This window comes from Lutra lutra, chromosome X, assembly GCF_902655055.1.
Source record: "Lutra lutra chromosome X, mLutLut1.2, whole genome shotgun sequence".
Classification (NCBI taxonomy): domain Eukaryota; kingdom Metazoa; phylum Chordata; class Mammalia; order Carnivora; family Mustelidae; genus Lutra; species Lutra lutra.
In genome coordinates, this window is record NC_062296.1 from 36,124,537 (window position 1) to 36,148,160 (window position 23,624).

At 40.7% G+C, this 23,624-nt stretch overlaps 1 protein-coding gene across 8 annotated transcripts in view; it reads left to right on the forward strand.

Moving 5' to 3' along the window:
* The first annotated feature begins 221 nt into the window (after positions 1–221).
* Positions 222–23,624, forward strand: part of ACSL4 (acyl-CoA synthetase long chain family member 4) — an 81,795-nt gene continuing 58,392 nt past the window's right edge. For 6 of the 8 annotated variants that reach the window (XM_047715546.1, XM_047715543.1, XM_047715545.1 and 3 more), the window contains exon 1: positions 223–409. The gene's annotated coding sequence lies outside the window, so the exon portion shown is untranslated. Of the gene's footprint in view, positions 410–23,624 lie in introns of all 8 variants that reach the window. The other 2 variants (XM_047715537.1, XM_047715536.1) reach the window with 1 other exon arrangement.

The following is a 23,624-nucleotide window of genomic DNA, read 5'->3' on the forward strand; positions in this document are numbered from 1 at the left end:
CGGCAACCCAGCGAGAAGCCGTTAGCCGACTCTGCTCGCTCGCAGCGCCCCTCCCTCGCTTCGAGAAGCCCGCCGGGCCCCGCCTCCGCTGCTGACGTCGGGGGCGAGCGGAGGCGGGAGCGTGGGTGGGCCGAGACGTCGGCCGCCCGCGATTCGGCCAGCTCAGCCACACCACCGCGCGCCCCCGCTCCGCCCGCCCCTCCGGGCGCGTCTTTTCCGGGCTCGCGCCACGCCGCGCCTCGTCCCGCCTCCGCCAGCCGTCCGGGAGCGCGCGCGCCGCTGCGGCTTTTTCTCCGGCCTCCGCGGCGCGCCCCTCCTCGCCCCAGCGCTAGCGGGCACGCGGATCTTCCGAGGGCTTCCGAGTGCCAGGCGCCGGCCGGCTGCGAAGACACCGGGGGCCGTGTCTCCGGTGAGTAGCCCCAGCTGCCCACCCCTGTCGGAGTCGGCGCCCGAGCTCCGGCGGCCCCGCCGTCCCACACCTGAGCCCCGCGGAGGTGGAGGGGACGTCCCAGTTCCCGGAACCGGCTCGCTTTCTCCTAGAGCCCGGCCGAGCTACCCGCCCCCCTGCAAACCTCTCTCCCCACCTCCCCCGGGGCCGGGAAGGTTCCCGGGGTCTCTGCATCGTCTCCTCTGCTGAAGTCCAGGGTCCTAGGGAGCCCGGCCTGCCCCTCTTCCTGCCGCCCACCGACCCCCACTTCGCGAGAGCCTGAAGCATCCTCCCGACCGGCCTTCTGGGCTTTGCCTTGACCCTTTCCGAAGGAGCACCTCAGGTGCTTGCCAGACCTCCAAACGACCTTTACGGTGCCCCTCGACCTCAACACCACCTTGTCCCCTCTGGATAGGTCTGGCTCCGAGGGCAGCATCCGCCCTTTAGCTTTGAGGGATGCCCTGGCTTCCGATATCCTTTTAGCTTCCGTATCTTTAGGTATGTTAGAAAACAGCTGAATTCTAGCAGAAGCATGCTCGTATTTTTTCCTGTCTTTCTATCTACATCCCTGTCCTCATGAATGCTGTATATTTAGCATGAGCTTTATTCACTTCCTCTTCCTCTCAGTTGAGTACCCTACAGAAAGAATTGCAGCCGATGTCTATAGCACATAGAAAAATCGAGGAGAATATGATTCATTGCCTAACCCCCATCAAGGGGTTACATATTTTAAATAGGACGTCATTTCTCCTCTGCACTCCAACATCTCCTCCTTCAAAGGCATTTTTCCACCCTCTTGAAATGAATTTTGCTCTAGTGTCTCACCTTCAAAATAATCAGTCATTGCTCCAAGACACGACGGTGAGATGCAGAATAAGGGCAAAATGGCATTTGAAGAAATGAATCCCTTTGAAAGAGTAAGCAGTCTGCTTTATTGGTTAGTGGCTAAATCGACGCCTCTGTTCATGTACAAAAATGAGGATGTTGGACTAGAGCACAAATAAGGTTCTTCCAGTGTGATTCTAGGACTTCTAAATTCATGCTTAGTTCCATATTGCTGCATAACGGAGATTTAACCTAATTAAAGCCCCATTTCCTGGTAGTTGCTTGTCACTTTAGTTTTTCTTGGATTTTGCCTCTTAATAGTTGTAACTGTTCTTGATACATATGGCTGTGTGCAAGTGGCGATTCAATTACAGTACTGTCACTGAGCCTATCAGTCAAGCTTTTTATCGCATAAGACCTCTTCTTGAATTGTAAAGTAGCTCTCTTTTTCAGTTGGAGCCACAAAAGTGTAAGACATGTAAGCCTCCTGTTAGAATTAACACCCTCGCCACCACTTAGGTGGAGGATGAAACAGTAGACCGTTAGTGTACTTCTGCCATAGGATAAAGTACCATTTTGTTCTGATATGGGAGGTAATTTGACACTTCAAAAATCCATGGGGAGGTGTAATGCAACATTAAAAAAGAAAGTTTTCCCCCTGAAAACCCTATTTTAAAAAAAGTGATTCAGATGAACATTTTTGTATGTGTTTTGGGTAGGGGTGGGATGGGTGGAGGAGGAAGGAGAGTCTTGCCCAATGCAGTAAAAGGAAAAATGAATTGGGGCTTGGAGAGGCTCTGGATGCAACTCTAGCTAATTGTATAATCCTGGACATCTCACTTAGCCTCTCTTCATTTTTGCATCAGTAAAAGCGCTGTGGTGATTGACAGAGTGAACTGTAAGCCCCCTAATTTGAATTCTTCTTATACTGGAAAATATATACATAATGAATCTGTATATGTGATTATATGACGTAAGTTGCATTAATGTTGTGCCATAAGTTCTTAGTTATACCAGTTGTCTAGAATGTTTTTCTCAAAGATCTGCATATACCTGTTCCAATGTATGTGTGCATCATTCTTAATTCATCCTTATCAAATGAGGGGGGACTATATGCAGAAGTCTATAAATTGGGAAGCATTTTACAAAAGTCGAGTATTGTTAACTTCTGCTTGCATGTGAAATGTGTGCATTTCAAACTTTTTAAAAAAAGTTCGTGGCCTTTAGAAGTTTGAAAGTGAATGTGTCCATGCAGCCTACTGCCTTGTAACTGCAGTTGACTAGGAACTTTAAAGAATATGCTGGCATCTCATTCATTCATTTATCGCTCTTTGAACTTATCTCGTTCCTTCAGCTGTCACTTATTTTGTGCCAGGCCACTAGGATATGATGGTTAAGAAAACCATCTTTCTGACTTTATAGTCTGGGATGGTTATGGGAGGGTTGTAAAGAGATAGATGTATATACAGTTTATTTTTATTAACAGCAACAACAGCATTCAAATCAGGGACACAAACAAAATCCTGGGGACCTCAAAGCTCCATAGGGAAGGAGGAGATGATTGTATTAATTGTAGCCTATAGCTTCTCTTCCTGGCATTCCTTTTCTCCCCCTTCCTTGACTTTTAGTTCCTGAGATGGTAGCAAAAATAAAAGCTTTATTTTTCCACTCCCATCACTGGCTGGTGTTCTATACTTCTTTTCATTGTCTTTTAACTGTTCATTTTTGAGGTAGCTGTAGATTCTCATGCAGTTCTAAGAAACAGTACCCTTTATCTAACTTTCCCCAGTGGTAACATCTGCATAGCCCTAGTATAATATCACAACAAAGGAACTGATGAAATAGATACAATTCATCCACCTAATTCGGAGATCACCAGTTATTCATGCACCCATTTGCCTGTGTGTATTTAGTTCTGTGCAGTGTTAATCACATTCGTAAATGCATGTAACCACCTCCAGGGTAAAGATACAGTTGCATCACCACGGGGATCCCTGGTGTTGCCCTTTTATAGCCATAGCTATCTCCCTCCCTCGCTGATCCCCGGCAGCCACTAATCTATTTTCCATGCCTATAATTTCATCATTTCAAGAATGTTATATAAATGGAATCATGGAGGATATAACTTTTGGAGATGGGCTTTTTTTTTTTTTTAAAGATTTTATTTATTTATTTGACAGACAGAGATCACAAGTAGGCAGAGAGGCAGGCAGAGAGAGAGGGGGAAGCAGGACTGAGCAGAGAGCCCGATGCAGGGCTTGATCCCAGGGCCCTGAGACCATGACCTGAGCTGAAGGCAGAGGCTTAACCCACTGAGCCACCCAGGTGCTCTATACTCAGGGTAGTGCCCTGGAGATTCTTGTAGGGAGTCTACCTTGTATCCAGGTAGTTCCTTTTCAATGGTGAGTCGTATTCCATGGTGTGGATGTGCCCCTTTGCTGTGCCGTATTCCATGGTGTGGATGTGCCCCAGTTTGTGTCACCATTCACCGATTGAAGGACATCTGGTTGTTTTCTGGTTTTTGTTCTGAACCAATTATAAATAAAGCTCCTATGAACGATTGTGTACTGGTTTTTGTGTGGACACAAATTTCCATTTCTCTGGGATAGAAGCCTAAGAGTGCAGTTGCTGGTGGTAAGGTAGTTGTATGTTTCATTTTAAAAGCAACTGCCAGACTGTTTTCCAGAGTGGCTGTACCATTTTGCATTCCCACCATCCGTGTATGAAGGCTCTTCATCCTTGCCAGCATTTGCCAGTCTTACTATTTTCTGTTTTAGCCTTTCTGTTTGGTGTCTAGCTATATCTTGTCATAGTTTTAATTTTCATTTCTCTGGTGGCTAATGATGTTGAACATCTTTTCATGTGCTGATCTGTCATCTCTGTATTCTCTTAGGTGAAATGTATGTTCATGCATTTTGTCCATTTTCTTGTGAGATTTTTTTTTAACTGTGGAGTTCAGAGAGTTCCTTATATATTCTAAATACTAGTCCTTTTTTAGGTATGTGGTTTGCAAATATATTCTCCCAGTCTGTAACTTGTCTTTTTGTCCTCTTCACAGGGAGTTTCAAAGAACAAAAGTCTTTCATTTTGATGAGGTCCAGTTTATCAATTTTTCCTTTTAGGGGTAGTGCCTTGGGTGTCAAGGGTCTTATGTGCCTTTGTTATTTAATTTTATTCCTTGCTGTTCTGTAGAACAGTCAATATTTCTGTAAGCAGTGGAACTTTTTTCATTTCAACCATCCTGGAGCTCAAATGTGTTCTGTGAACAAGTGGTCTTGATGGCTTGGAGTGTGAACACATACTCACACATGCTCTTGCTATATTAAAGTGGCTGCCATCTTTTGTCCCTTGAAAATATTCTGCCTTACTGGGCTGTGAAGTGTTAAAATTAATATTTTAAAATTAAGTAGGCATGATGTGCCAAGGAGATTTTTGGTTTCACTTTCTAAATTAAAACTATTTTGGCAAAACTGTATAGTTTTTTTTATATCAAGGTTTCTGGTAAGTAAGTGATCCAAAGAACAAATTTGTGTTCTCATCTAAAGTTTACTTCTGTGTTTCGAGTACTGCGGTCATGAATCTTTACTGTGTATTTAGGAGACTTTTTACACTCAGTGTTGATTACCAGAATAATGAATAAAAGACTGCTGAATTTGTACGTCTACAAAATATATTTTGTATATTTTCCTTTTAGAGTAGTTACTTAGTGTTCATTTTCATTTTCTTTAAAAGTAAGCATTGGTTTTAAAGTGGCTTACAATTTTATATTTTGAACAATGGATGTACTCCTTTTATGAGAAGAACTTACAGGAAAAGTTTAGTGATTAATTTTGGGAGTATTCATTTCTGTAAGATGGTACTGAAAGTATTACTTGTTCCCTCAGTGTCACCATATTTGCTCAAATAAGTGTACAGCTGGGGTAGTGTATTCCTATTTGATAAAGATCAATCGTTGGTGTAAGGAAAGGGCTGACAAAATACTGCTGGCATCCAGATCCTGCCCACCACCTGTTTTTGTAAATCAACTTCTGTTGGAACACACCACATCCATTCGTTTATATATTGTCTGGCTGCATTCAAAATGCATTATTGGAGTCAAAACAGAGAATGTATGACCCGCCAAAGGCTATTTACTCTCTGGTCCTTTATAGACAAAGTTTACCCAGAGATAAAGCAGTGTTATAAATTATTGAGTCTCTGTGTTATAAAGGAAATTCAGCAGACTTTACCTGGACTTTTAGTACCTTTTAGTTACATTTCCATGGGAAATTGTGGTTCAGGAGAGTGTACTCATCTTCTTCACTAAGTCTACAAGGACCTGTGGTCTAGGAGCAGCATGAAGGAATGGATAGAAGGGTGGGAATGTGGATTTTGTTGTTCTTGTTAAGTGTGGGCGAGTTCAGTGTGATGTAGATTTTCAGCTGGTGAGATTCGGAAAGAGGTCTATGCATTTGTGAAGTCCTTTGGAGGACCCCACTGTAAGCCAGAGTGCTCATGACCGAGCCAGGTAGGGCAGTGCCCTTGTTCCTGCTCCCAGCACTGCTCCCTAACCTTTAAATACACCATAGTCCAGGCCTGGCAAGCTGAACTTAGACTGTTGGCTTACTGTTTTGTTTGCGTAGCTTTCTTTTGTCAGTTTGAAGTTGACACTTGAATTTTCTTAAATGCCCTGTGGGTGCTGTTGAAAATGGTAGTTAAGAGGGTTGGCTCTACCTTGGGAAAGAGATGTATCCCTGCCTCCCATCATATACAAAAAGAAATTAAAGATGTATTTTAAAAATTTAGGTATATGTTTGAAAAACTTCTGGAAAGCATAAGACAACTGTGACAGAGTTAAAATGCAAGTGATGGGACTAGGGGGAAATGCCATTTACATATGCAGTGGAAGGTTTAATTGACATTTCCCTCACCGACTCAGCACATGATATGATGCTCTTCATTTCCTTTGTAAAATGCATGGCATTGAGCACTTGCTGTCAGTAGGCTGGTCTCCAGTATGCCAGTATGCTTGAGGACCCACCATTAGAATAGATACTTTTATTACTTAACCTAGAAAAATTTATAGATGAAATAATATGATGTCTGGGGTTTGCTTCAAATTTTGTGGGGGGTGGGGGGAGGTACAGAGTGCATAGAGATGTAAAAAAATAAAATTCAGCACATGTGAATAATTGTTAAGCTGGGTAATAGTTATATTCAAGTCATTATAACAAAACAAATAGAGTGTTCTGTAGAGTTGATGAAAGCAAGTGACTACTGTCCAGTTAGGTGTGGGTAAGACAATAAAAGATCTGTATAAAATAAGGATAAAAATCTAAAGTTTTCTTCACTCATAGTGCTTTGTAAATGTCTTTTAAGTTCTTTGAAGTTATACATTTTCTAAAAATTCAGTTTAAATTTCTTCACTGTTAGTGGGCCTAGAGTTAAAGAAAAAGGTCTCGGCTTCTTTGCCCTCTATCAAAAGTTTGAGGTACATGTGTGCATTTACTGCTAATGAAATGAAGATAAAATGAAATGTTTGTCATGTGCGTATTTTTTATGATTGTTTACTTTAATTAACCCTTTCAATAACTAATCAACTGTTCCAAATAACATTAGATAAAAAGGCTTCTACTATATACTTTGGTTTCTCTGCAGATTGCTTAAATCTTACATCTTTTACTAAAAAGTCTTCTGCTATGTAATACCCACTTTATGTAAAGAGCTCCTGAAAATCAATAAGAAAAAGGTACACATTAGAAGGTTATGAATTGGCATTTCTCAGAAAAAGAAATAAAAATGATGAATATGAAAAAAGATGCTCAAGTTCCCTCTAGTAATTAGGGAAATGAAAACCATTTTTCACCAAATACATTGGCAAAACTAAATATAATACCCACTTTTAGCAAAAAAGTGCGTACTGTCATACACTGTCACTGAGAGTGCGGATTGTATAGCTTCTTGATAAAAAAATACCCACATCCTCTCATTTTAAAATGTATGTATATTTTGGCCCAGCCATACTGTTAGGAACCTAGGGAAATATCTGCACATGTGTATAAAGATATGTATAAGGTTTCACTGCAGTGAAACTGGTTATAACAGTGAAACCTTCAGAGCAACCTGAATGTCCATCAGTAGGGGAATGAGCTGAATGATAATATGCTGGTCTATGGGATACAATAGGGCTATTAAAGGAAAGAAACCCTCAGATAGACCTATGTAATAACTGACATAGGAGTTCCAAAGTACACTGTTAAAGGAGGTAGGGGAAGGAGGCAGTCAGCACTGTCCACATACCATAATTCCACTTACCTAAAAACAACAGCGGACCCTTACTATGTGTGCGGATGATACAAAAAGGTCCAGTTGATACACACCCTGAGTGGTTATCTCTGGGGGGAAAGGGTGTGTTGTTAAAGGAAGGCAGTCTAAGGGATACTTTAATTTTTTTTTTTTTAGTATATGTGCTGCCGAAGCGAGCACGATACTTTAATTTTTGACCCTGCCTAATTCTATGGTGAGTTTCTAAATTTGTTATTACTGGGGCACCTGGGTGGCTCGGTGGGTTAAAGCCTCTGCCTTCAGCTCAGGTCATGATCCCAGGGTCCTGGGATCGAGCCCCGCATCGGGCTCTCTGCTCAGCAGGGAGCCTGCTTCCTCCTCTCTATCTGCCTGCCTCTCTGCCTACTTGTGATCTCTGTCTGTCAAATAAATAAATAAAATATTTAAAAAAATAAATTTGTGATTACTGTTTTACCAGTGATTATACAGATGAATAGTCTGACACATTTACACTCTGGAGGGTGCTCGCACCCCAGTCCCGACGTTGTGCATTAAACAATGACACCATGCTAGAAACTCAGTGTCTTGTGTTTAATGAGTACTCTGCTACTTTTTTGGTAATTTCTCCCTTTGGTAAAGTACTATTTGTATCTTTTAGATTTTCTACACTAAAAATATAAGTACAAAGAAGTATAAAGGCACTGTAATTCCATACCCAGAGAGATCTATTGCTAATTTTTGGTTATATCTGTTTGTGCACACATTCTGTATACACATGTGTAGGCACTTGCGCACATACATAGGCACATGCGCAAAGGTGTATTTTTCTGCAAAAATGGGTTCTTACAGCATAGACTGATTTGTAACTCACTTCCTTCAACGTGGCATTATATCATGAGCATCTTTCAGAATGGGTAACTTTGAATGAGTAACTTTGAAAAAGACCTCTTGGTGGGAAATGAAAAACACTGCCATGTAAATACAGTGTTCTGGTTAAAATAACTGGTTTCTAGGGAAAACTATAATCTTAAAAAAAAAAAAAAAGTCATGGTCACCAAAAGTAAATAGCCACGGAATTTTAAAATTCTCACTGTTGAACCAGTTCAGTTCTGTTTTGAATTTAACTATGAGCATGTTCTTTCTTTCTTTCTTTTTGATTTTATTTATTCATTTGACAGACAGAGATCACAAGTAGGCAGAGAGGCAGGCAGAGAGAGAGGAGGAATCAAGCTCCCTGCTGAGCAGAGAGCCCAATGCGGGGCTTGATCCTAGGACCCTGAGATCATGACCTGAGCTGAAGGCAGAGGCTTTAACCCACTGAGCCACCCAGGCGCCCCATATAAGCATGTTCTTTAAATTGTAGTTACTAGTAATGATGTATAAGTTCAATGTATCAGAATGTAATTAACAATCTGTTTTGAGTGGAGTTTTGTTTTGTTTTGTTTTGTTTTTTAAGAAGGGGAAAGAGAGGTGAGGGACAGAGGGAGAGGGAGAGACATACTCTTACGCAGGCTCCCCTCCCAGCATGGAGCCCAACATGGGGCTCCATCTCCCAACCCCGAGACCACGACCTGAGCCAAAATCAAGAGCCAGATGCTTAACTGCAGGCACCCCAAGGAGTTTGGCTTTAATAAGTATTTTAAAGGATTTTAATAAGGATTTTAGAACTGAACTTTAAGAGTTACTTTGATTTAGAGAAAAACCAACTGTTCTAATTTTTGGTAAAGGTGTGGGCATAATTATATTCTTTTACAAGTTATAAAGGTGAAGAAAATCTAGCTTTTCTGTAATGACATGAATCTTTGTCTATGATATCTCCATCTGTAGTGTATACAACTGAATATTAGAGCTGTGTTGGCAGATCACATTTGATTTGGGCACGTATGTATGCATTCTGCTCTCTCATGTCATCTAGGAGCATTAAAAAAAAAAAACTTTAAGTAATCTCTACACTCAACGTGGGGCTTGAACTCACAACCCCAAGATTAAGAGTGTCGTGCTCTTCTGACTGAACCAGCCATGAGCCCATCTGGAAGCATTAGTTAAGCACATCCATTGCAGGTTCATTACAACTTCTCCTGGATTTATGCTGTGAACTTAGAAGTGAAAATTTTTACCTTACTTTACGTTACACTGAATACTTTTTGATACTTTAGCCATTTTTAGTGAATTCAATGGAGTACCAAAAGAAGAGTCTACCTTGCCAACAATGGTGTGAATGTGAAGACCCATGGTAGATGCTCTTGTTTTTGCTGTGGCAATTGAAACAGTGTCCCTGTTCTCCAAAGCTGTGCATCTCAGTTTTTTGGAAACTGATTTTGCAATATGAGGATTTTTCTCTCATGGGTGCTGTCAAGCTGTCAAGGGAGCAGATTTTACAGGAGAGTCAGGATAGAGGGTCTGTATTTCCCACTTGATTAATGAGAGGGGCATGTGAGACTCGACTGTTACAGAGTTGTTGAAAATGTTTCTGGTAGATTCTACTGGTTGTGAGGTGAATGCAGTGGAAGGCTTGGGGAAATACCTGGTTTCTCTTAGGTATTCTGTGCATTGCCTTTAATATGTGGTTAAAGGATTTTAATATGATTAAAAAACAAGCAGTAATAAGGTTTCAAAGGACCACTCTCCTAGAGGTACCCAGATGAGGAGTCATCAAAGAAAATCTAGAGAAATGAGCAGAGCTGCTACCATTGAGATGGGGATCATTCACTAGGCTCAGAATATGTCAGCCGTTTCTGCTTCTTAGATGAACTGAAAGCTCAACATTTCCTTCAGACAGGAAACAGGAACTTGGTGAATGAGCTTAAAATTCAGTTGTGGCTTTGAAAACCAGAGAGAAGACAGAGCTAGTGCTAAGGTCTCATGGGATGAATCCAAATAAAAGTTGCTGTGTTCCACATGATCACTGAAGATACAGAGAAGTTGCTTAAAAGAATAGTGGAAAAATCCTAACGTGGGGCGCCTGGGTGGCTCAGTGGGTTAAGCCGCTGCCTTCGGCTCAGGTCATGATCCCAGGTCCTGGGTTGGAGCCCCACATCGGGCTTTCTGCTCAGCAGGGAGCCTGCTTCCTCCTCTCTCTCTGCCTGCCTCTCTGCTTACTTGTGATTTCTCTCTGTCAAATAAATAAATAAAATCTTTTTTAAAAAAATAAATAAATAAAAAAGAAAAATCCTAACTTGACCGAGGGGCCAAACTGGATAGAACTAGCTATAAACAATTGTCAGATGAATGTGTTTTAGGCAAATAGAGCAGAAAAGAGAAAAGCAGGCCAGGGAAAATGGCATTCTTCTGCCTGGAACCACAGAAACCTTCAGGATTTGGTCAACTGCAAGGTTGGTCTAGGATGGTTTAAAGTCTTTGGGATTCTCTTGGTGCCCAGGCAGTTCCTTACAGGAGTAGGTTAGAATTTCTATGAAGTAAGTAGTTTCCATAACCAGGAAACTAGAAAAGGCACAGGGTTCAGGCTCATTTTTGGTGAATTATAGGAACCCACAGATGGGAAGCTATGTAGAAAGAAATGTAAGCATTAGCATATTCATTCAATACAGTTACATTACACATTTTTTAAGTAAAATGATTGAACTCATAAGGATGTTGTACAACTCACATTTTCCCCCAGAAATTTTTGGATTCCTAGATTTTGTGTTTAGTGTCAAGTATGAAGGCCAGGGTTTTTATGTGGAAGCAGATTTTTAACTTATAGGCATATTTACATTAATCTTAATATTTGCTTGACCACCAAGAGATTGCTGAACATTTAAATGTTTGTAGGCTGGTAGTTTTCTTTAGGAACTAGCCCCCAAAGAATTTATTCTTTACAGGTGGTATCCTTTAAAGTAGTTTTGGAGGAGACAGCTGCAACATGGAAACCTCCTTGAAACCCCTGCCACCTTTTTTTTATTCTTGTTTTGAATTGATTGACCTCCCCCCACCTCACTTTCACAGCATGTCTTTGGGGACTACCTGGGTAGAAGTGAATGAGGGATGATTCAGTGGGTTTAAAATGACACTTGCCCCAGCCCTGCTAGCTGTCTTGAATCCTAGCTCCATGCTCCCCTACCCCCTGCCCGGAGCTTCTGTAAGCAAAGCTGTTGTACAAGGTGGCACCCCTTCGACCCTCGGGAGGAAGATGTGTCAGACATGTTAGTGCCCAGATGGCTCGCCAAGCCCTGTCTCCTCTCCGTAGTAGCCTGCATCTATGTCCTTTCTCTTTGCTTACATGAAATGATTGTGTGGAGTGATTGGCCCACGGTTGCAGTGATAACATTTGGTGAAATGGGAGAGCTGTCCCTAACACAACTTTCAGACAGCTGATCTTGTTCTCAGAAAGCCCCTAGCCCTAAAGATGGCATTTTTTAAAAAAAACCTCATAGGGAGAAAGGGCTTGCGTACAATCTTGGTTCTCGTTGTCCTCAACTGAGGAAGCCAGACCACCTCAGTGCCTGCCTTTGTTTGGAGGGTTATGTTGCTTTAAGGCATAGCAGGCAGGAGAGAGGAAGTGGATGCTACACTAGGGCATTACCAAAGGACTAGGAAATGGCAGTGAATATATGATCTGTACCCAGAGTGTATCTTAAGGTCTGAAACCAGGAATCTCAACCCATTTGTGCTATAAAGACATATTTTAAAAACCAGTTGTAGCCTGTGGGGTTCCTTAAGCTAAGACTGTATGTATTGAGAAGCCCTGTCATGTTTTATTGGATGATACCACAGTCTCCAGTGGAAATCTGCAAAATGGAGTCAAAACTCTTTGTCTTTTTCAAAGGTGGGATTACTGGTACGTAACATGTTACTTTAATGACTTTCAGGAGATGCAAGCAACTCATTTTTATCGAATAGGTAGTCAAAGATCTATCCTTTATTTTGTTATTGTTATCTTTTCTATTGAAGTATAGTTGACACACAATATTCCATAAGTTTCAGATGTGCAACATAGTGATTTGACATTTGGATACATTGCAAAAATGATCACCACAATGTCTAGTTACCCTCTGTCACCGTACACAGGCAATTCTTTCTGAAGCAGCTAATTTGGGTTGAAGGAACTGTTTTTCTTTTTTTTTTTTTTTTTTTAAGATTTTATTTATTTATTTATTTGACAGAGAGAGAGAGAGAGAGATCACAAGTAGGCGGAGAGGCAGGCAGAGAGAGGAGGAAGCAGGCTCACCGCTGAGCAGAGAGCCCGATGCGGGGCTTGATCCTAGGACCCTGAGATCATGACCTGAGCCGAAGGCAGAGGCTCAACCCACTGAGCCACCCAGGCGCCCCGAAGGAACTGTTTTTCAACCTAGAGTTGATTTCTCTAATTTTGCACCCTTCCTAGCTAATGTATCACTATGGTAATTTTCTTTGTCCATTCTCCTCTAGATGCTACAGCATTTTGTCATGAGATCATGAGAAAAAGTTTCTTTTGCATTGGGTAGAGTGACTCAGAATTTGTTTAGGATGCAAAATCCCTTCTTAGATTTGTTGCCTCTGCTGCTGACCTCTACCTCCCATGCGAGGGAAAATCAGTGATGTTTCAAAGTGTCATGGTTATTTGGGTTGCATAAAATTGTTCTGTGGGATGATTTTCTAAACTTTGGGAATTTGTGTTGAGTTTGATATTTGGCCACGTCTGGGGCCGCATCCTGCTATTGCTAAACCTTCAAAAAAATTCTTTTTTTCTCTTGCTTTTCCCGGCACTGCCCCATTGCTGCTGAAAGATCAGGATGTTGCCTGGGCTTGGCACCAGGCGCTGAACCTCAGGGCCTTCCTCTTCTACTCACTGGTGGGGCAGCCCTGGAAACTCTAAGATGGAGCTGTTGGAACTGTTTTGATAATACCTTTTCTTATTCTTTAAAAATCTGACCGGTAAGCTGCTGTCACATAATCATCAGACCTGAAGATGTTTAGTAACAGAGAACTTTGGTTTTCAGACCTTCCTCTGGGTTGACCTTGGTTTTGCTTTTGAGGAAGAGTAAGCAACAGATTGGCTCATACTCTTATAAAAACAGAGCACCTTCTTAGCTTTTACTGATGCTCACATTGGTTGCAGATGCTTCAAGGAGGACTGAATTGTAACCTAGTCTAAAGACAATATATTTTAGATTAAATGTTCACAGAAATAATTGCAAAGGGGTGTCTTCTAGGTAAATTACATTGCAGATGCAGCAGAAGTTCCCTGCTTCAGGGATACATGGGTGAGATCTGCTAGCAGGAAATAGAAACGCTGTTGACATTGTAGCAGATTTCTTAGCTGACCTTTGTGTGGCGCATACATCCCTTCCCTTAAACAGCACTGTTTCATGGAGATGGGGAATAAGACTGCTCTGCTTGGGAGTTTCTAGAGCCTTGGTGCTTCTCTTTAAATCTGTTTTTGAAATTCTTTTTGTGGGTCTCATCCTGTGCAAAATTGTTGTATATTGAGGCATTTTATATTAAGGCATTTTTAAATACTTAAGTAACGAAACCTCCAAGTAATAAAACCTCTGCTGGATATGCTCCACAGTGGAGCTAGCCTATTCCAAATTTTATGCTTGCCAGAGTAGTGGTGTAACCCAAAGGCAGTGTTCTTTGTAGTAGCTGGCTAGTGGTGTGCAGGTGGAATTGATTGTGACATTTTAGTTCTGGGTCTGTGTTTTCCAGCTCTGCATCTTTCTTTCCTTTATTGTTTGTCAGAAACTCACTCTCATTCTTTGGCTTTGCAAACTTTCCCTTGCCCCATTATCTGAAGGAGGTTTTTAAAAAAGTACGTTTTAAAATAGCATGGAGGACAAGGGGAGATGGAGAGGAGAAGGGAGTTGAGAGAAATTGGAAGGGGAGGTGAACCATGAGAGACTATGGACTCTGAAAAACGATCTGAGAATTTTGAAGGGGTGGGGGGTGGGAGGTTGGGGGCACCAGGTGGTGGGTATTGTAGAGGGCACGGATTGCATGGAGCACTGGGTGTGGTGCAAAAATAATGAATACTGTTATGCTGAAAAAATAAAAAAAATTAAAAAAAAAAGTACGTTTTAAGCAAGCCAACTTAGACCTAAGCAGTAATAGGTATAACTGGATAATCCCAAAGGTTAGCTATTATTATTAGCTTTTTAAAATGTATATACTGACCTGGTTGGGCTTATTATAGGGTCGAGGGTTACCTCATGGGTGACCCTCCTTTCCTATTCTATTATGTCTGCTATCTGTGTTAGTCCACTTACAGTATTATCTATTGAATAGTAAGCCCTGTAAAGACAGCGCAGTGGGTGCTCACTGAATAGTTTTTGAGTAGACGCATGTGCATGCACATGTAACTGCCCAGGATTTGGGAAACTAAGTTTTAAAAAAAATATTACAAAGGAAATGGGTCATTACTGGTTGTACCTATTTTTAATTCCTTTCCTCAAATAGAAATGTGAATATGGTGGTAAGTCTTCAGTAATGATGATTATAAAACCAAAGAAAAGAGACTTAACCATTTGTTTCCTGCTTCAGTGAGGCTGTGCCCAATAGGGAGACATCACTGTCATATTTAGGAGAGGCCATATTGTATGACCATCTTTATGCCTCTCTGTTGTCATGCTAGAAGGCACAAGGAAATTTTCCTGTCAAAAGAAGTTTTATTTCAATGTATTCTCATTTATATGTAGGGATCCCTTAACCAAATGGATTCCTTTTTCTAGATTTTTCAAATGTGATCTTAATAAATGGCTTATTTTGAAAAATAAATGCTTCATTTTGGAATAATTTTAGACTTACAGCAAATTTATAAAGGTAGTTCAGAGGTCCCGTACGTCATTACCCAGCTCCCCCTTCATGTTTATGTAACAATAGCATACTACTCTTAACAAAACTATAAAATTTATTTGGATTTCTAGAGTTTTTCTACTGGTCTTTTTTTTTTCCTGTTCCAGGATCCAAAATTGTTATACATGTTTATTTTAGAAAACGTGTAGATAAGAAGACAAAATATGGGTAATCCCCCCTATTCAGAGCCAGCTACTGATAGTTTTAGTACACATGCTTCCATATTTTTTTCTATAGGGAATAGAAATCTGTTCCCTACCCCCCAAAACTATTTGGGTTCCCCTTAAAGACAAGTCACAAGATATGTTTTATGTACTGTTTTGTAATGTGCTTTTTTTTACACTTAATATAATATTTTTGTGTGTGTTTACGTCTTCCCTCATCTGACGTGTTTTCCTTCCCTTAAGACATTTTGTTGTTTCCATTCCTGAGCTTAGTTAATTCTTCATGACCTAAGGCCAAACTATGCATAACTCCCCCTGCCATAAACCCGAGAAGTCTGGCACCCTCTTCTCAGTAACCATGGCTCATTAAGCCAGTGAGTCCAAATACCTGTGTATTAGGTTGAACCATTTGAAATTGCTGTTTTCTGGCACGTAACAAGTTTTTGACTATATTGGCAATTTTGTATGGGTCATCCTCATCGTTTGAAAAAGCTTTCTAGATTATTCTGCTCCCTTTTCCTGCCATTCTCATTCCACGAGAATCCCTGGCTTCTCACTCTGCTGAGTATCTCTGCATTTAGAGTGGTGAGCTGACACCAACATTTTGTCAGGCAAAAGTGTTGACAAACTTCCCTTCCAGGTGTCGCTGATAAACAGGATCCTTAAGACCTATGCCTGTGTTGGTGACATATGCAAAGAACTTGCGCTCCAGTGAATTGTATCTGCCCATGTGTATAAGGAAAAAAGACTTCTGAACATTCAACCCAAGCTCTATGCAAGATAGCCCGCGGGGCTTTCTCACCTGGTCCCACACCTGTATGGCAGAGCCAGGGACACTGGTGCCACCCAGTGGTACCTTTCAGAGGCGCGTTGCTCTCCCCCTCTCCAGCATTATCAAATACTTTCATTTCCTTTCCCCTTTCTTTCATGCGCTTCCTTATTCATGATCTCCCCTTCCTTTTCTTCCCCCCACCTCTGCCAGGCACTTATGGGTTTCATTTAGCACAGCTGATAATATTCAGGGAGATACACTAGTCATGTAATTTTGCTGTGATCATCCTTATTTAAATAAAGGCTTTGGAACATGAGACATGAAATAGTAAGTAACACACCGAACAGAATGTTATTTGCTCTGCTTATGAAGTCATGATTCCTACCCCACAAGGGCATCGAGTTTGTATCCTGTCAGAATATGACACTTGTCACGTTTAATTTTCAACTTCTCAGTTATGGGAGAGGGAAGCCTTTTTTTTTTTTAAAAAGATATTATTTATTTATTTGACACAGAGAGAGAGATCACAAGTAGGCAGAGAGGCAGGCAGAGAGAGAGGAAGGGAAGCAGGCTCCCCGCTGAGCAGAGAGCCCGAAGCGGGGCTCCATCCCAGGACCCTGAGATCATGACCTGAGCTGAAGGCAGAGGCTTAACCCACTGAGCCACCCAGGTGCCCCAAGCGAAGCCCTTTTATACAGCTCAGATTGGAAGAGGCATGCATGTCCACCTCAGAGTGAAAGATTTAACTTGGAAATGACTTTTTGGTTTCCTTTCTGCTTAGTATTACTGGTTTAATTCATTCTTTGTTTGTTCAAAAGCTGTTTGGTAAGCACCTACAGTGTTCCTGCACTGTGCTAGGTTCTGGGGATTATAGTGGGAGTCAAGACAGACATGGCCTCTGCCAGTAAGGAGCTTGCCAGTCCAGCAAGGGAACAGCAACCTGAACAAGTTTAAGTGCCTTGCTGTATGCGTGCCCACAGAGCAAAAAGCAGAGGCACCTGATGTAACATGGCGAGGTCAAGGAAGGCTTTTTCGAAGTGCCATTTTAACCAAGACGTAAAGGAAGCCAGGGAAAGGGAGAAGAGAATGTTCTTGGCAGAAGAAAAAGCGTGTGCTAGACTCAGAGGTGAGAGATTAAGCTTGGTGCTTTTGAGAAACTAAAAGAAGTTTATAATGGCTAGAGCCCTGAGATCAGCTCAATTTAAGCCTCACAAAAGTCCTTTCAACAGGAAGTAATAATATTCCCTCCATTTTAGAGCTGTGGCAAATGAATTAAAGAGGTTAAATAGCCTGCTGGAGGTCACCCAGTGCTAGTAAGGGGCACAGCCAAGAGCTGGACCAAGGCCATCTGGCTCCAGTGTTTTGGCTCCTAACTTCTGTGGTAGACGGTCTCTCAGCAGGGCACTGGGTTAGACTGGAGCTTCATTGTGTGGTTCTTTAGCCTTCGATGAAGCATAGGACCTTATCCTGTTAAATCTGTGGTCTTTTCTTAGGATTGGCCAAATTAAATACAGTTTTTCTTAGTAAACAATGTTAGGCTGTACTAGACGCAGACTATTCCAAGAGCTAGAATTTATAAATATGTGAAAAATTCCTTAAGCTTATAGCATCTGGGGTAGCCCAGAAACTCTCTGGTTTGCGCTGGTACTTTGTCATTGATTGGACATCAGATACTTCATTTGATATGCAACTCTAAGGTTGCTAACCCGTATTTTCCAGAAAATCATAGATGGGAAGTTTCAGTTAGTGTTTTGAGTGTGTGTGTGTGTGTGTGTGTGTTAAAGATAAGTAACAGTATTTCCTGCAAGGCTGGAATTTTTGCCTGATTGCTAAAGTTAATTTGGCAATATCTTCCTCTCTGACCTTTCAGTTAGTTAAAGGGTAAACACAACTTTTTAAAAAATAAATAAATAAATAAATTTATTTATTTATTTAGAGAACACATGTGCATGTAAGCAGGGGGAGGGGGAGGGGCAGAAGAAGAGGAGGAAGAGAATCTCGAGACTCCACACTGAGCATGGAACCTGGCGCTGGGCTGTCTCATGATCTTGGGATCATGACCTGAGCTGAAATCAAGAGTTGGTCACTTAACCAACTGAGCCACCTAGGTACACTGGGTAAATACAACTTCTTAAATAGGATTACAGTCTTTAAAAGTTGTATAAATTGAAGACCTATAAATGGAGATATTTTCTTATAGTGGATTTGATTTATCTTTTTATGTACTTACAAATACATGTATGTATTTTGTAAATTGAGGAATTGACTTCAGTTTGAATTTTTCAATTAAGGTTTTTTTTTAAGGTTTTATTTCTTTTAGAGAGAGAGAGAGTTGCTCCAGTAGGGGAAGGGGTAGAAGGAAAGAATCTTTAAGCAGACTCCCTGCTGAGCACGGAGCCCAACCCTGGGCTCCATGTCACTACCCATGAGATCACGACAGGAACCGAAACCAAGAATCGGATGCTTAACCTACTGAGCCACCCAAACACCCCTCAATTAAGGTTTTAATTTAGATTTTAGAAGTTGGATTATAAAGATTCAGTTGTATGTAAACTAAGGTTGTCATAATTTTGCATTGTTGAAACAGGTGGAATGAAGAATTATGTGTGTGTATATGTTTGTGTGTTTAATAGCACGAGGCTTGTACTTTCATTTACTTGCCTATTTGCATATGACGGTGGATTCAATCAAGAGTTAGTATTTCTGTCTAGAGTGAATGTTGGCTTTGCTGATGTAGCCATACATTCTTGCCTTGTTCCTTTGTGGGACAGAGTTAGGGTTATCACTAGAGTCATCATGAAGGACGTTTCGCCAAAAAAAAGGGTGGGGACTCTGACAATAATTACACTGGACCAACAGGTAAACCAGGGGAAAGACTTTGGCAAACTGGCAAGTGTGATCACCATCATTTTAACCAGTTCATATGGGATCAAATTTGTGAGATTAGCTTTGGACTCACTGGCTCAACCCAGTTGAATTAACCAGCAGCCACAGATCAACTTTTCTTGACTTTGGAGTAAAACATTAATTTTCAAATAGATGTATTATTGCATGTTGTGGTGGAATTGTATATATATCAATCAGCTGGGTTCTTTGGATAATTTTTAGTGTCGTGAACTCTGTGCTGCTGGGCCCTGTTGAGGTTATTACAGGACATGCTCATAGCTGTCTGGGGCCTTACAGGAAGTAAGATTACTTAATGATACTTTACTGTTACCCAAAACATTTTGAAGTGAAAACTTTGAGGGAAAGAAATGATTCAGCCTTTCCTGCCTACTCCTTTTTGAAGCTAGTACACATTTGTAATGTGATATTACAGTGGATTGGAATGTCTGAAGCTAGACAGTCTTGGGTAAGAGGATATACTTCCAAGTTCAGAGTAGTTGGTCCCAGAGTTGAGATTGTAAACAAGTGGATATTGATGGAAAATTAACTTCTGAAATGCCCTCCCTTCAAAATCCTTCTTACCACCCAAGTGGAAGACAAAGAAATGATACACATCAGGTACCTTTTGCTTGTGATACTTTTTCTGAGGGAAGGCCTTTATTACTCCTAGGGTACTGATTCTGGTCAGATGAAAAATCTTTTCCTCGTGAGGCAGAAGAGTTGGCAAGTATGAGGTGCCTATTAAATCTTATGCAGATATCATCTGACATTTGAGTTCCTGTTTGTTGTAATAGAATAAATGAGTGGAACTCTGGGCCCTCAAGAAATTATTTGTATTTCAATCTGTGTGGAGCCCCTCATGATTGTCTGGCTTTTTGATATCCTCTATTCACTTGGCAGTAGTAGTCAATTTTTCTTAGTCGCGTTTTGGCATAGGGGACCACAAGGACAGTTAACTTTGGGAAAACTTTAACGTTGTAGTTATAGCAAGAAAAAAGAAACTATTTTATTTTGTGTCATAGATTTTTAAAAATATTTTATTTATTAATTTGTCAGAGAGAGAGAGAGAGAGAGGGAGAGAGAGAGTAGAAGCAGAGGGAGCAGCAGAGGGAGAGAGAGAAGCAGACTCCCTGCTGAGCAGGGAGCCCAACTTGGGGCTTGATCCCAGGACCCCGGGATCGTGACCTGAGCCTAAGGCAGATGCTTCACCGACTGAGCCACTCACGTGCCCGGCTTCACAGATTATATTGCATGAGCAAACAAAGTTTCTTTTACTTTGAGACTAGTTTAGAAACAGAAGTGTCGGGCGCCTGGGTGGCTCAATGGGTTAAACCTCTGTCTTTGGCTCAGGTCATGATCTTGGCGTCCTGGGATTGAGTCCCGCATTGGGCTCTCTGCTCAGCAGGGAGCCTGCTTCCTTCCCCACACACTCTGCCCGCCTCTCTGCCTACTTGTGACCTCTCTCTGTCAAATAAATAAAATCTTAAAAAAAAAAAAGAAACAGAAGTGTCTAATCTTCCCGTAGTGCAGTTGAAGTTGACTTTTGGCTCCTTTTACAGTGTCCCTCTGTCACTTGAGTAGTGTCAAGTGCCTTGGGGGCCGTATTCATTGTCACCTACCAACATACACAAACACTAGAATGAACTGAAAGACTGATGCTCTATTTCCAACTGATTTATTAAATGATGAAACTAATATGTTCACTGAAGGAGTTTCAGGAAGTGTAGGAAAAATGTAAGGATAAAATTAAAAATCCCCGATAATTCTCCAAACTAGGGGTTAACATTTTAACTTGTAGCCTGCCTATATCTGAGGAAGTTGCTATTGTTCTTTAAGTCACCTCTCAAGCCAATTAAGCTGTGCGTATCTTGAACATTTTCCTGTATCCTTGAATATTCTTTGGCAGTGCTGCGTTTGATGACTGTGTAGCATGTGATCGTATGGATGCATCATTATTTCACCAATCTCCGTTTGGGCATGTGAAATTTGTTCTAGGTTTTCTGTTCCCTTTATAGCAGTGATGACTCTTATCTATGTGTGTGTGTGTGTGTGTGTGCATCTCTGATTAGTTCCTTAGGATATTCCTAGAAGTAGAAAATGAAATTATTAGGTGGGGAGTTATGATATAAGAACTCTTGATGTATATCTCCAAATTGCTTCCTGTGAGGCTTGTACCAGTTTACACTTCTATCAACAGTATATAAAGTGCTTTTGTGTGTATATTTGGCAGGACTGAGTGATTTCTTGATTCTTAATTGGCACTCCTTTTGATGGAACTTCCACGCATTGCTGTTCTAGTAAAAAAAACTATTCCTGGTAACTGAAGGTGGGAATGTAATATTAACAGCAGTACTGCAAGGAACTGGTAGCCCAGGATACTTCGAGAACCATCGAAACAGGCCATGTTTTAGCTTCAAGAGTCTGTGCTTCTAAAAATACATTTTTCCTCTCTCAAGCAGTTTATCAATCACAACTTGAGGGGTAAGTTCTAGTTTTTTTCTCCTAAAATTATTGCTCCATGAGTGCTTATCATTTCTTAGACCTTTCTGGGCATTTATTAAGAACCATGCTTTTGTTATCTTTAAAAACAAAATGTAACCTCTGGCAAAAATCACGTGGAGTTTGGGAAGTTTTGGTCATCACACAGGAGTACTTTCTTAAAGCAACAAGCACTCCAAGTATTGTTCAGATCCTTAGTATTTAAATGGAAGCCCTATAAATTCAGAACCATCCATGTATCAATACATTTCTTGAGTAAACTTGGAAGAAAGGGATTTAGTAAGTCCAGTGTTTGATATGATATAATCTATTTGGCCAAAATGTTTAAAAATCGGTGTCATGAAATTGTTGGTCCCAAGTCAGGAATCACCAGTGTGACAGCAATTTTCATCTATTAAAACCGTCTTCCTCCCAGTGGTTGTTTCATAATGGCAAAGCTATACCTTACGCAGACCTTACAAGTAGGATTTATTGATGTTTGTGACTTAGAAAATTCTTATTTAAATGTGATGATACATCAAGAATTTTTAAAGAGAATTTTCCCTCTTGATGCTGTTGTTAATTTAATCCTACGAAACAGAAGGGATAGGGACAGTGCACTTTTTTTTTTTTTTTTGCTGTTTTCTAATATTCTATTTTTAAAAAATTATTTATTTTTTTTAGTAATCTCTACACCCAGTGTGGAGCTTGAACTCATGACCCTGAGATCAAGAGTCACACGCTCCTCCCACCGAGTCAGCCAGGCACCCCTGTTTTCTGGTATTTTTATATTCATCTTAAGAGTAAAACTAATCAATACTGATTATAAAGAAATTCTTAATTCTTTTTTTAAATTTAATTCTATCATTTTTTTCAGTGTTCCAAGATTGTTGATGCACCACACCCAGTGCTCCATGCAATACGTGCCCTCCTTAATACCCACTACCAGGCTCACCCAACTGCCCCCACCAAAACCCTCAGTTTGTTTCTCATAAAGAAGCAGATAAAATGTTTTCCTAATGTTCTAGAAAGTAGATCCTATTTTAGTTCCTGTAGTCATTGGGAGGGGAGAGAGGGAGAAGAGTTTCCTTTCGGAGACTAGTTCACTACTCCCATCTTAGAGCCCATTTTAGCTCTGAAAGTGTACAACTTTCATATACGTCTAGTTTATTTTCCTGTCCCAGGTGAAGCATAGTACTTACATTGTAGGTTAGGTACTTGTTATTTTTATATACACAATTTACATATGTATGTGTGTATAATATGTATTAATGTATATTTTACCATACTAATGGTAAAACTAAATGTGTGTAGGGATGTGTGTGTGTGTGTGTGTGTGTGTAAAGATACTAATGATAAGGGAAGCATTTACATAACAAAATGGGTGGTAACCTAATACTAAAGTTGGGAGTATTTCTGTTGGGATTGCAACTAGACTCTGTCTTCAAGCTTGGGTGTAGCATAGCATACATAAGCATTGCTTCAGAACTGAGAAAGCAAAACAAAGAAACTACCGCAGAATACTGCAGATTTAACTACACGAGGAAATATTCATTGTTGTCATGGATATACAAGTGATATGTTCTTCCAGTAGTGACAAGAATAATCTTTGAGTGGGCGCTAAGTGGCTCAGTTGGTTGAGCAACTGCCTTCAGCTCAGGTCCTGATCCTAGAGTTTCGGGATCGAGTTCTGCATTGGGCTCCCTGCTCGGTGGGGAGTCTGCTTCTCCCTCTGACCTCTCTCCTCTCGGGTTCTCTCTCTCTCAAATAAATAAAATCTTTTTAAAAAAAATAGTTAAAGAATAATCTTTGAGTTATGAGTAGAACAAAGGACTTTCTGTTTGGCTAACATTGATTATCATCATTCTAAAATATAATCGTAATTTTTTGGTGTAAATGTTTTCCCCAGATATCTGCCAAAGATGATAATGTAAACAGAAATTCTAGTTTAAAAATAGTATATTTTTATATACTATTAATATATGTAATATATATCATATGTCATATATATTTTCTATACCATTAATATATGTATTAA